This window comes from Ambystoma mexicanum, chromosome 5q (genome assembly GCF_040938575.1).
Source record: "Ambystoma mexicanum isolate Mex_15411 chromosome 5q, UKY_AmexF1_1, whole genome shotgun sequence".
NCBI lineage: Eukaryota > Metazoa > Chordata > Amphibia > Caudata > Ambystomatidae > Ambystoma > Ambystoma mexicanum.
The window spans coordinates 321,191,393-321,206,018 of NC_090933.1; positions in this window are offsets into that span (position 1 = coordinate 321,191,393).

Consider the following 14,626-nt stretch of genomic DNA (forward strand, 5'->3'; position numbering starts at 1 on the left):
AATGAAAAAACTTTGTTAAAGGGACGTTATGGTTAAGTTGCACTAATGAAAACCTTTGAAATTTACTGAAAAAACGTTGTTAAAGGGACGTTATGGTTAAGTTGGACTAATAAAACCCTATGAAATTTACTGAAAAAACATTGTTAAAGGGACGTTATGGTTAAGTTGCACTAATAAAAACCTTTGAAATTCACATTTGTGATGTCATCTTTGATGTCCTGGGTGTTAGTCTTAGCAGTGCATGGTGGTGGCACGAGTTATGGTTGCTTAACTTACCATAGCTGGCGAGTTTTTCGGTTTTACTTGGAACCATAACGTCCGTTTAACAAAGTTTTTCCTTTGAATTTCATAGGTTTTTATTAGTCCAACTTAACCATAACGTCCCTTTAACAAAGCTTTTTCAGTGAACATATATATATATATATATATATATATATATATATATATATATATATATTATATGCTATATAATTACATGGCCACGGTAGTGGCCATGTAGTTATGGTTAAGTTGCTGTTTCCATAGGAAGAGCACTTTTTGGGCGGCTTATAACTTCGCTCTCCCTGGATGGATCCTCACCAAACTTTGCAAAAAAAGTAGTTGGGTCACTCTAAATTTTTTTGCAAAGTTTGGTGAGGATTCGTCCAGGGGGTGAAAAGTTATAGGGGGGGTCCCAAAACTTTTTTTTTTCCCATAGACTGAATGGGAAAAAACTTTGCATGGCTACAACCCGAACCGCTGGACGGATTTACACGAAATTTGTGGCAGGAGCGGCGGCCTGGTCCCAAAAGCGGGCTTTTGTAAATTTGGTGTAAATCTGTCCAGTAGTTTTTTTAAAAATGACCAAAATGTAAGGCAAAAAAATTAGTGATAGCTGCGTTCGCTTTGCGGACGGACTTCCCTGTTCGCTCCGCGGACAGCACCCCGATTGGCCCATGGGCTTGCGTCATGTCCGCAGACATGCGACGTGTTCGCTGATTGGACGGCGAGGGGCGTGGAACGCGTCAGATTTTCTGTGGCACCCGCCATCTTGTATTCGCAGTCGACCGCGTACAGCGCAGTGAAACATGGATAAAAAATTGTATTTAGTGCCGTGTGTTGGTGTGTAAGAGTGTTTGGAGAGGGTTGGGGAGTATGAGATAGGTTCAATGTTTTGTTTTTTTATGTGCTAGACCTTTTTGTTGCGTTCGATTTGTCCGCGGAGAACAGGGCTGTTCTGACATTTTGTAAATAAACTAAATGGTGGGGTGTTTAGACATAGCTCTCAACCATTTTTGTTTTACAGGCGGGTGAAATCACCCGATTTTGTTTTTAGCGGGTGAGACGCCCATTGGAATGAATGGGCGTGCAGGAGGCTTGGCGGGTGAGTCTGCCCTTTACAAGGCGTGTGACACCCGCCAAAAGCGTGTGAGTTGGGAGCTATGGTTTAGAGGACGGAGTATGTGTCATTTTTGTTCGCAAGGAAGGTAAAAATGAGCTATGAACACTCGCGGTGTACTTAATGGTTCGTAAATACACAAACTGGGGGTGTCCTCAGGACGCTGTCCGTATTGTAATCTGTCTAGTTGAATGTGTTCTAAGAACACTCGCAGTGTCCCGAAATGGTTGCAATTACACAAAATGGGGGTGTTCTGAGAACGTTGATTGTATTGTTCGTTGTCAGGGTGAAAGTGTTTTAAGAGAACTCCTTTTGTTCGCTAATAGTACAATTTCCTAGGGACGTCAACCGACTTTTTGTCCACTAAAGAAACGATAAATCCGGCTGGTGTGCGTCGACATTATGTGATAATCGTATGACTGGCGCTATTGACCTGACTGACTTGCTTTTGCGACACTAAATCATATCTCCCGCCCCTAAGCCTGATATTATCAAAGCATTCATATTCCCCGCCTTTCTCTGTGACGTTACAGGGTGCGTGATGAAACGCGCCCAGTCGTTTCCAGTACTACGCGACTTTACACAGAACCCGGAAGACAACACACATTATGTCACAACACAGCGCGCCACAATTCGGAATATGAAACTGTGATTTAAAAGCAAAGAGCAAGATTGTAAATGTTGTAAAGTACATTTATTTGACATCAAATGTTTAGAGAATATTCAGCAATTTGCATTTGTCTTTGTTGTCGATCCGCAAAAGTTCATGTTGAGACACGCGATGTTCCTTTGCGGCACAGAGAGTGTTAGATCAGCTTACAACTCAGTGCGCCACAATTCGGAATATGAAACTGTGGTTTAAAAGTAAACAGCAGGATTGTACATTTGGTAAAGTACATTTATTTCACATGAAATGTTTAGTGAATATTCAGCGATTTGCTATTGTCTCTGCTGTCGATCAGCAAAAGTTTATTTGGAGCCACGCGTTGTTCCTTTGCGGTAGATAGGCTGTTGGCTTATGATAAAAGCAGTAAATGGTCGCTCTGATAATCGGAAGGTTGCTCCAACAACGAGCCATTAGACCACCCTATTGGTTGGTATGTTGTTTGTAGCCGCTAGTACTGCGTATTGGCATATTGGTCCTTGGCGATTGTCCCATAAAATGGTGAGGGTCATGAAGTTGCATATTTGGACTTGCACCTGGCAGTTGAAGACCCCATCCGCTGGAGTCTGTAAATCGTGACATAGACAAAATGGGGCCACGTACCTGTTTTAAATACCATAAATTAGTCTCACCAGCCGATCTTCATTAAAAATCATCATTTTATTTATTAGTGCGTGAAACTATTTGCTATCGAAAATAGTGCAACAGAGTATGTTAATAATAAAATAATAATATTTTCCCGTTCATATAGCGCTAAGAACTGTGAGGTATGTAAGCGGTGCTTATTATTAACCACGGTGTGTGGTGCTCATTTATCGACCACGGAAGGATGAAAGGCTGAGTTTCGCCTTGCCGGGATTCGAACTTGAGTTAGCAAGCTGTGCACAGATGTCAAAGCGAGCGCTGTACTCGCTGTGCCACTTGACAGGCTACAGTGAAGTGGCACAGCGAGTAGAGCGCTTGACCGCCTATAGACCGGTTAAATTATTTATATTAACCCACTCTGTGTCGTCTGCCTTTTTCAGAGCCCTCTAAACGACAGGGGATCAATTCGGCGGTGATAGTGCGCGGTAGAAAACATTATGCCACTTTCAACGAACAAGTTCAACTTCAGCGGTCTTTATAGCTACGCTATTGTAATTATATTTGGTATAAAGTAATCTAAAGGGTTACTTACAGTACAATTGCAATTTCCATTGTCTACGAGTGGTGCAGTCCCAAAATACGACTCCGCGTGTGCCAACGATCTTTTGCATAGTGATATAATATGTAAAAGTGGTTTCGTTTCAGAAATTTCATCTTTATCTTCTCTTACGTTTTAGCAACACTCCTTCAAGAGAAGTCTTTCATCACAATCTCTGTCTGTCAAGGTCAAAACACAATACAACCTTATAGTCTGCTTCGTGAGCCTCTCCGGGGCCCAAGAAAAAAATGGAAGCATCTGACCTTCACTGTGAACGAGCATAAATTCTTACTTTGCAACATTCTGTGTAAAGCCATCTGTAGAAGTTGGTTTTTGCACGCCATGTTTGTATATTGTTTGCGTGATATTAAAAAAATGTTTGTTTAAAGAACGTTATGGTTCTAAGTACAGCCGAAAGACCCCTGAAAATAGAAAGTTATGGTAAGCTATGAAAAATAACTCGCGCCAACACCATGCACTGCTAAGACTAACACCCAGGACATCAAAGATGACATCGCAAATGTCATTGATGAAATCACTGATGACATCACATGTGTATGTACTTTTCATGGAATTTGTGTACTAGGGATTTTTATTATAATGTTCCGAAAAAAGTGTCAAGGATATTGCAATAAATATCATACCGTTATTAGTGCTTTGAACGATGCATTTATATCAATAAATAGCATTGTATTATGGGATTCTATGTAGTATACTGAGCTACTAATGGAGAAAGATAGCATTGTGTGCAGAGTACAAGATAAAAGTATAATATTTGTAATGTTAATAGGTTGAATAATGAAATGATAATTGTCCTGAAATGTTTGAAAATTCACAAAATGGGGGTGTTCTGAGGATGTTATTCGTATTGTGTGATTGCTTAGCTGTATGCAATGAGGGAATGGGACAGAGAGTAAAGTGGACGCCGTCCGCAGACACAGCGGCTGTTCGTGGACAGGGCGTGGTAAATCCGGGTTTTTCCAGGAAATCCAACATGGAAAGAAGACTGTAGGGATCAGCCAATCTGATGTCGAGGTTGTGGATTTGTGTTGAAAGAGACTGTGTGTGGTGAAGATGGCAGAAGTGGAGAAAGTCAGGGTGTTGGTGCTCGGAGATATGTTTGTTCATGGTTTACAGCAGTACGCTGAATGCAGGCATGTTGCAAAGAACTTTGATGTGAAAGGGGTGGAGGTGGTGTGGAGCACTGTGCCTGATTGCAATGTACAGGGAATTGTACAAGTTTGTGTGGATATGGTCACGATGAACAGTCCGCATGTGGTAGTTTTGCACTATGGTGCTTTCCATTTGGGCAACGTCAGTGCCCCTACTTTGTTGGCTGATTTGGAAAGCTTGGTTCAAGCTGTAATGAAGATACTTCCAAATGCGAAAGTAATTTTTTCTGGATTACTACCTAGGGCAATATGGGACAATAGTTCAGTTTTTTGTCCTCAGCAAAACATTGCTAGGTGTGTCATCAACTGAGGCATGTGTGCCTTCATGCTTAGAGCTGGTATGTTCTTCTGTAACAATGAGAATATTGATGCCAGTAACGCTGTTAATTTTAAAGAAGATGGCATTTCTTTATCTTTTACCGGAAATGCCTTTCTATTTTGGAATGTAAGGGTTGCTTTAGAGAAGGTTATTTGAAGATTTTAGGAGTAAAGTAAGAAAAAAAACAAGAAAAAAAATATAAAATAACAGGTGTCTGTCAAGCATCTGTAAAAAAAATCAGAGCCAACTTCAAAGGGGAAATGGGGCACACTATTTAAATTTACATTCACCACGCTCAGATTTTCGATGTGTCCGTGGACATGGCGGTAGTCCGCGGACATGAAAATCACTAACAGGGGGTTAGTATGTTCTATGTTACATGTCAGGGATATTATGGTTAATTTGTGCTACTAAAAACCTATGAAATTCAGTGAAAAAACTTTGTTAAAGGGACGTTATGGTTCCAAGTACAACCGAAAAACCCTTGAAATTCGCCAGTTATGGTAACATAAGCAACCATAACTCGCGCCACCGTGCACTGCTAACACTAACACCGAGGACATCAAAGATGACATCACAAATGTCATTGATGACATAACTGATGACATCACATGGCTGGCTCTCCCTTTTTATCCTTTACTGACAACATATCGAAGCCACATAGTTTTCTTCAGTAACAGTCAGGGAGTAAAAATTGAAAAGGTACTATATTTGTAGACTTGGGGTCCTGTCACATCATATGAAACATGTACATAGCGGAAGATACAGGCTTGAAAGAGAGCAATCCTTTCTGTGCATGAAGATAATCATTATGGTTATCAGCACTTTGTCAGTTTTATTTTTATTACTCTACCTTCCCTCTATATGCTCATATTTGTATACATTATTCTCACTCTGCATAGAGTGAATGGGAAAAAATTTTTGCTCGCGCATACAGCCCAAACCGCTGGACAGATTTCCACCAAATTTGGACCAGGAGCAGCGGCTTGGTCCCGAAAGCGTGCTTTTGCAAATTTGGTGAAAATTCGTCCAGTAGTTTTTTTTAAAATGACCAAAAAGTATTTAAAAAAAATTAGTGATATCTGTGTTTGGTTTGCGGATACACTTCCCTGTTCGCTCCGCGGAAAGTGTCCTGATTGGCCAATCGTCTTGCGTGATGTTCGCGGACATGCAAAGTGTTCGCTGATTGGACGGCGTGGAGCGTGAAGCGCGTCAGATTTTTCGGTAGCGCCCGCCATATTGGATTCGCGGACGTCCCCGGACAGCGCGGTGAAACTTTGTTCAAAATGTGTATTTTGTAGAGTGTGTTGGTGTGTAGGAGTGTTTGGGGAGGGTGGGAGTGTGTGAGATAGGATGAAAGTTGTGTTTTTTATGTGTTAGATGTTCTTTTTGTGTTCGATTTGTTTGCGGACATCACGGGTGTTCTGAAATGTTCTAAATAAACTGAATAGGGGGTGTTCTAAGGAGTCAATATGTGTCCGTTTTGTTCGCAAGCAAAGTGAAACTGTTCTAAGAACACTTGCGGTGTCCGGGGAGTGTCCATAGGTGGTGTCCTGAGGACGCTGTCCGTATTGTTCTCTGTCAAGTTGAATGTGTTCTAAGAACACGCGCGGTGTCCTGAAATGTTCGCAAATAAACAAAATGGGGGTGTTCTGAAGACGCTTCTAAGAACACTCGTGGTGTCCGGGGAGTGTTCGTAGGGGGTGTCCTGAGGAGGCTGTCCGTATTGTTCTCTGTCAAGTTGAGTCTGTCCTAAGGACACTCGCGGTGTCCTGAAATGTTCGCAAATAAACAAAATGGGGGTGTTCTGAAGACGCTTCTAAGAACACTCGCGGTGTGCGGGGAGTGTTCGCAGGGGGTGTCCTGAGGAAACTGTCCGTATTGTTCTCTGTCAAGTTGAATGTGTCCTAAGAACACTCGCGGTGTACTGAAATGTTCGCAAATAAACAAGATGGTGGTGTTCTGAAGAGGCTTCTAAGAACACTCGCGGTGTCCGGGGAGTGTTCGTAGGGGGTGTCCTGAGGACGCTGTTCGTATTGTTCTCTGTCAAGTTGAATGTGTCCTAAGAACACTCGCGGTGTCCTGAAATGTTCGCAAATAAACAAAATGGGGGTGTTCTGAAGACGCTTCTAAGAACACTTGCGGTGTCCGGGGAGTGTTCGTAGGGGGTGTCCTGAGGACGCTGTCCGTGTTGTTCTTTGTCAAGTTGAATGTGTCCTAAGAACACTCGCGGTGTCCTGAAATGTTCGCAAATAAACAAGATGGAGGTATTCTGAAGACGCTTCTAAGAACTCTCCCGGTGTCCGGGGAGTGTTCGTAGGGGGTGTCCTGAGGACACTGTCCATATTGTTCTTTGTCAAGTTGAATGTGTCCTAAGAACACTCGCGGTGTCCTGAAATGTTCGCAAATAAACAAGATGGTGGTGTTCTGAAGACGCTTCTAAGAACACTCCCGGTGTCCTGGAATGTTCGTAGGAGGTGTCCTTAGGACGCTGTCCGTATTGTTAGTTGTTAAGTTGAAAGTGTTGTAAGAACGATCGCGTTGTTCTGAAATGTTCGTAGGGGGTGTCCTGAAAACGGTGTCCGTATTGTTCGCTGGCAAGTTCAAAGTGTTCTGAGAACACTCACATTGTTCGCGGACATTAAAAGTTTCCCATAGATCATAGTTGAAATGTTTGACTCTATGGATGTGATATGCTGCGGTGGTTGTTGCCAGGGCATAGAGTCTTGGGTGCATGGCCATTTGGCCATGCACCCAAGATTGTATGCCCTGGCAACAACCACCACAGCATATCACATTCATATTTGCTTATAACTTTGGGTGAAAAACAAATGTATAAGGAACAAAGGTATTTGATACTATGGATGTGATATGCTGCTATGGTTGTCCTTATTATTGTATACTTACTGTTTGGTCTAGTAATGGGAGTCCATGTTTTTCTTCTTCATTTCTGTGATAAAAGAAAATAGCATGTTAGTATTAGTATTTTGTAATGACTTTTTACATTGTATAAGCAATATACTTTTTATTTTTTTTCGGCCCTCATATTTTTTGTAGAGTACAAATCAGAGTACTGTGCAATTTGCTCAGTTTCTGTATTTGTTGCTAAAATCATTGGGTCTGTGGGAGAAAAAAAAAATCCATGTTGGATTAAAAAAAAAACCTTTTTCTGTTATGCTACAGTTTATTTGTTTGTTTGTTTTCAGTGTTCACTTGTTGTTTCTGGCTAATGCTTTATACTTTGCTTTGTTGTTTTTTTTTTGGAGCAGTAACAGATTCTTCATTTGTTTTGATATTATAAAATTTTGGAGCAGTTACATACCAATTGGCATATTCTAACTGTCTATTTTTTTAATATATTTTAGTGGTTTTGATTCACCTATTTGGATATTGTTAAATTTTGGGACAGTTAGATACCAATTGGCGTATTCTAACTGTGTATTTTTTGGCCTGATTTAGTGATATTCATTTATCTGATTAGTTGTTGTAGAATCTTTGAGCTGTTAGATAGCTTTTGGAGTATTCTAACAGTTTATATTATTTTAACACACAGTTATAATTTTGGGACAGTTAGATACCAATTGCCGTATTCTAACTGTGTATTTTTTGGTCGAATTTAGTGGTATTCATTTATCTGATTAGTTGTTGTAGAATCTTTGAGCAGTTAGATAGCTTTTGGAGTATTCTAACAGTTTATATTTTTGTAACACAAATTTACTTAAAGGTTTAAATACAGTTTATTTATCAAATTTTGGTTTTAAGAACATCAAATAAGCGTTTGTAAGATTTGCTGGTAATCTCTGCTTTAGAGTAATGGTACTATCATTACATTCAAACGATCCACATTTCTTTTTTATGTATGCAGTGTAGTGCCCTGAATTGGTTGTGGCTCCTGCGTGGTAGATTATACCTATTGTTGTGAAGGTTTTCTTACCAAGTGGTATTTGACCATGTGTGAATCCAGTCAGCTTGCAGTTGTTTTTGGTACCATCTGCATTGTAACGTAGAAGCATTAGTATTACGTATTTACTATGTGTTTGTATTACTAACGTGGAGCGATTATCTGAATTGCAGGTAGAGCAATTTGGTGTTGATATATATAGGAAGCGTTCATTGGGGATTTCTTCTTGTGTCACATTGTTGCAGAGAGTGCATGTATGTTTCCACATGTATGAAATCTGAAAGAGTTCATTTATAGGTATGTTTTTGTTTTCCAGTACTTGTAGTAAGTACATTAGAAATTCTTGTGGATCTTCCTGTGAGTTTATAGTGAATTTCACCATTCCAGCACAGTAGTCCAATTGTCGTCTTATTCCAAAAACACTATATGTGTTGTCAGGATTGTTTGCTGCATTTCTGTGAAGTACTAACATTTGCAAACACAATGGGTCTGTACTGTGTGAGTAAATGTTGTCAACAATTGGTGGTAATTGAAATAGAATATTCATTGCTACATTTGCATAGCAACTTACACCAACTATATTTGAGAATTTAAATGGTCCAGGTAGTTCTGTATCTAACTGCTTTTTTTGGAGTTTGTCTTCCTTCTTTAAAGAAGTACCTGGTTTACTTTCTCTAATTGATTCTTTTTTGTTTGTGATACTTGATGAAGTATTAGTTTCTTTTACTCTCTTTGGAGGATTTGCAGTGACGTCCTGTTGCATTTCTGTTTGATTTAGTTTTCTTTTACAACGTTTTAGTTTTTGTGGAACAGAATATGTGTTTAGATGGGGAGTGTATAGTGAGCGAAGTCTATTATATTCTAAAATGCAAGGAATATCAGCGTTTACTTTACTTGCATCAAAGTTGATTAGAAATAGACCGTCAAGTGTACTTAAGCGTGATAGTGCTACGTAGCTCATGCCTTCTTTAAAGACTGTGTTACCAATATCTATCATTGCTTTGTCTAGGGTAAGACCTTGTGATTTATGAATTGTGACTGCGTATGCAAGAGTTAGAGAAAATTGTTCTCTGCGTACATACATATCTTTGAAAAGAAGGAATCTAGCTGTTGAGCGTCCTATCCGTTTTACTTCTGAAAGTTTGTCAAAGAGTATATTGACACACTGAATTTTGTTGTCATGTGGGTATGTTTGAAAGCCAACAACTGTACCCAGTGCTCCATTAACTAGTCCTTGGTCCACGTCAAGGTTACGTTTAAGCATTACTCTGCAGTTTAAGGATAATTTTAACATCTTTTCAAAGCCTGCTGTGTTTGAGATTGATTTTTCTAAATTATTTAGTCTTGTTGTGGCTTGGTCACACATGGGTAGTGCCATACCATGTACATCTAGTTTGTCTGTGGCGCTAATTTCCTTAATTGGTTGCATTTCTTTACTTAGCATGATTTCATTGAATTTGAAACAGCTTGCAAGAGTTGGCATTAAGGCCATACAATTGACATTTTTGTGGGCTAATTGTTCCATAACATCTGTAGCACATGCATTATCGCCATAAAGTGCATTAATGTGCCGGGTTTCTAATGTTGCTTCTGCTTCTATAGAAAGTATACCAACTCTCAAACTTTTTAAAATGTTGGCATAAGTTAGATCTGCAGATTGGCGCATGTTTTCTGTTAATTCTCTGTATTGTAAATGTTGCCAAAGGTTGACATTTCCAATGCTGCCAACAGTTTTACGGCAGAGTTTGTGCCCTAATGTTTTAAAAATAGGTTCACCTTTTACTGGTGTTAATTGAAGCAGATCTCCAAAAACAATAATGTGTTTTCCTGCAAAGAGCTCTTCACAGTCTGTTTTGAGTACTTCTTGTAATCTGAGGTGAATCAAAGCTAACATCAGGTTGGAGACCATGCTCACTTCATCTATTATTAGCATTTTCATTTGTTTCAATACTCTGCGTAATTCCATTGCAGCTTCTGCAGAAAGTTTGTAATAGTCTAATTTGTTCTGGTGTTCTACTGGTAATAGTAGCAATGTAACACCACCTATGTTGTAGGCAGCTAAACCTGTGGGGGCAGTGACAACAGCTGACAGTTTGTTGTTTGTCAATTGTTGAAGGAACTTACTAATGATTTTGATTAAGAATGTTTTGCCAGAACCAGCTTCACCACTGACGTACAGTAGTATAGGTTTATAATTATGGCAGGAACATTCTTTATTTTCATGTTTTACACCATGTGCAATTTGTTTTGTTACTTCTTGAAAAATGCTACTTTGCTCATTGTTTAGTTTTGTTTGTAGTATAGTTAAGTCTTCCTTATCTTCATACTGACACATGGTGTTTTCTACTTCTATCATAGCTAATTCTGCCTCATTTGTTATTAGTGGTTCTCCCAGTGGTTCTTGGCTTCCTGTTACAGAAGGTTGACTACTGTCAGGAGTATCCTTATCTAGTTGAGCTTGGAGTTCTTCTTCATGTTGCTGTTCATTGTGCAACATTGTTTTGTACTGTGTAAAGTTTACATCAGTTATAGTGCTTTCATTTGCTTCGAAAGCATCCTCATATGAGTCATAGTTATCTAGTAATTGTTCTTCTTTTCTCCATGGTTTGAAGAGTTGTAGCATGGACATGTAATATACTTCTTTATGTTGAGGAGTCTTCAATGACAATTTGATATGATTAATTACATTTGGTTTAGTGAGTTTAATTAAGCTGCCTTCACAGTCTGTCACTCTATATTTACCTTTTTTTTCATCGGGTTTCATATTATTTTTGTATGTGTAGTTTTGGGCTATTTGGTATAGACACATGTTTTCCAAAGTATTACTTCTGTTTGGGTAGTATGTGTCCAATAAATTGTTTTTTAAAATGTCTTGGCTGTTTGGATCATGTTTGGCTATTGTTTCTATATCTTCATATGATTTTAGAACTCTTTTTCTAGATTTAGCTGGACCAAGACTTAGCCATACTATATTTTCAGATTTTCCATACAATGAAGTACCAGTTAAACGATCAGCTGCTTCATAAGATCCACATTCTCTATGGGTGAGCATTTTTATGCCCAAGCTGTATAATTTCTGAGATACTGTTTTATCTGATAACAGGTCATTCCAGAGGTCTTGGAGCTCTGTCTTTTCTGCTTTAGTTAAGTATGCTGTGACATATCGTGCAACTGCAGTAGAAATGTCTGCATTGTACTGCACATCTATGTTTGCATTCCATAAGTGGGCAATGATTGCATTATAATCATTGATATATTTTTCTTCTTCTTTTCTTTTTATGTAATATGTATTTTTAGGTGACTTTCCTTTAACAGTATGTCTAACTGAAGACATGAGGTTGTTTACTTGACCTGTATTTGTAACTGGTCTAGGGATACCAAATCAGCATTTGGTGTAGTATTTGCCTTTGTTTTTGTATTTGCGACGACAATATTTTCCACATTTGTGTCTTTGAAATTGTAAAATTTGTGCTTCTGATGGAATTTCACAAGTGACATATTTTTCAATAAACTGTAAAACAGTGGCATCACTGTCTTGACCAAATTTAGGAGCATCTTTAATCCATAAAAGCATGTGGATATGTGGTGCTCCTCTGGCTTGGTATTCTTTTCTCCAAAAGAAGTGTTGCACTTCTCCAAGGGGAGGAACAATTTTATTACAAATAAAATGTAGCATAGCAATGAAGTGATGGTGAAAATATCTTGAAACATTAACAGGATCCAAAGAACAAAGTTCTCCAGGTGTTAGAATATCTATGTTTGTTTTGTTTTTATTTGATATGCGTAGGAAATCATGTAAATATTCCCATGCATATTTTGCACAACTTAATGTAACAAACCAAGTGGGTGGGCCAAGGTTTCTGATCATACAACGTACATCTCCATGACGTCGAAACCAGTACTCTTTAGTACCACGCATATTTGATAATAGATTTGTAATATTTGATTGTAAAACCTCATCCTTTTGCTGCACTTTCTCTAATAATTGTGTAGCTGTCATATTTTGAAAGTGTGATCCTGATTTTAATATGTGTGCAACTCCGTAACATAAAGTTGCTAGTTCACTTTCAAAGAGTAGGTGGAATATGTATTCCACATTTTGTCTAAATCTGGGATCTTCAGAATACATCCGTAATGAGCGGTATTCTGAAGCTGATATTTGAATAGGTCTATCATCATACCTTCCTCCTTTGCCAGTTGGAAAGAGTAGAGGAAAAGCACGTGCTTCTATACTTTTTTCCCATATACTGATTGGCGATCCTTTTGTTTGACGCATTTGGTAAGTTTCCAGTACATCTTGTACGGTGTCATTACAGTGCAAAGGATGAATTGTATACTAGTCTAAAGTATTTGATATTGTAGCAGGATCTAGTAGCTCAAATTGACCAGCTTCTTGTGTTTCTTGAATTATTTCAGTTGTATCTTTCAAGTTTTCTTCAATATTAATTTCTTTGTAATATTCATTATTCTCTTTAAGATATTGGAAGGCTTGTCTAACTTCATATAAATCTACCAGCTGTTGCCATTTTTTTTGTCTTTTGTAGGTACTCCATTTACTAATATAATTAAAGATTGCTGCATTGGACGTTGCACTCCTAGAGTATGCCCATTTTCTTTTAGATTTCATGCTAAATAAACTACTTTTCCACGAATGCCTTTTACCAATTCAGAGGGAGGTAAATTTGCTGTTTTTGGTTGAAGGCGTATTATTGCTTGAAATGGGTGTACTGTTTGAATTATGATGCTCTCATATAAATTAAGTTGTTGTAGAGGTTTTGGTACTGGGTATAATTCCAAATTATTTGTGATAGAACGTGAAGGACTTTTGTTGTTGTCAAGTTTTGTAGTGCAATAACTGTAAAGTATTAAGGACTCAGTTATTTCATATTTGTTTTCTGCTAGAAGGTAGAGAGCTAATTCAAACCATTTAAATTCTTCATTGTCTTCTATTTTGTATGATAGGTCCACAGTTTTTGTGTTACTTTTATAAATAATTCTACGGCAACATACACATACATGGTTTGGTACTTCAGCTGATGTACTTTTAAATTTTAGTATTTCTTTTTTGTATGTGTTTAGCAAAAGGTTGCCATGTGTAGAATTGTTGCTTAATTGGTTTAAAGCTATTTCATTCTGTAAATGGCTTTCACTTCCAAAATATTTTTTCTGGATATAGTGAATTTCTTCAAGTAGGTCTTTTGCTGTACCATGTAGAAGGATGTTATTTAACTTTGCTAGTGCTAAAGCAGGACTTTTAGCATAGTACAGTTTATAGACTAGATTTCTTATAGTTGAATGATGTGTTGATATCCTTTTGATATCATGGAAAGTGGTTTTACAAGTAGGTCCTGTAATGCAGGCCAATGAATGTCCTTGTAGTCCTGTGTACTTGCGCACTGGACAGGTATCTATATTTTGCAGTAATTTAATTTTGATTTTGTCTTTGCTTTTTACATATTTATTGAGGAATTGGTGTAAAGATTTGAAACATTGTTTGGGAATGTTACACATTGACGTGCATGGCCATTTGTACACTAGATGTTCTGATTCAGTTGAATGGAGGGGTAATTCTAAGTTTTCAGGGCATATTTTTGTAAGGAGTACTTCTTGTTCTATTATGGTATTATTCACTTTTTCATTACCTCGACCACTGCTATTTATGGCAATTGTATTAGTTTGCTTTTGTTTGTACTCTTCTTCATTAAAATATGGTTCTGTGCTCGTAGTGTGATTCCATTCACCTCCGCAGATACTTAAGAAGTTCTTTATGTTGACATTTCGCTTATTGAGAAGTCTTTTTTGTAATTTAGTTATTAGTTTTGTTAGTGGTTTCATTTTGTTTAACAGTAAAATAAATACATTTCTTTTGAGAAGAATTGCACTGTCCATCAATGCTTCTAAGATTAATTTCCTACGATAGGTTTTAAGCTTTGAACCTGATTTCTCTCCTGTTTTTATAAGATTTTGAAGGACTTTGTGACGGTATATTTTGGCTAAAATACTTTTCTT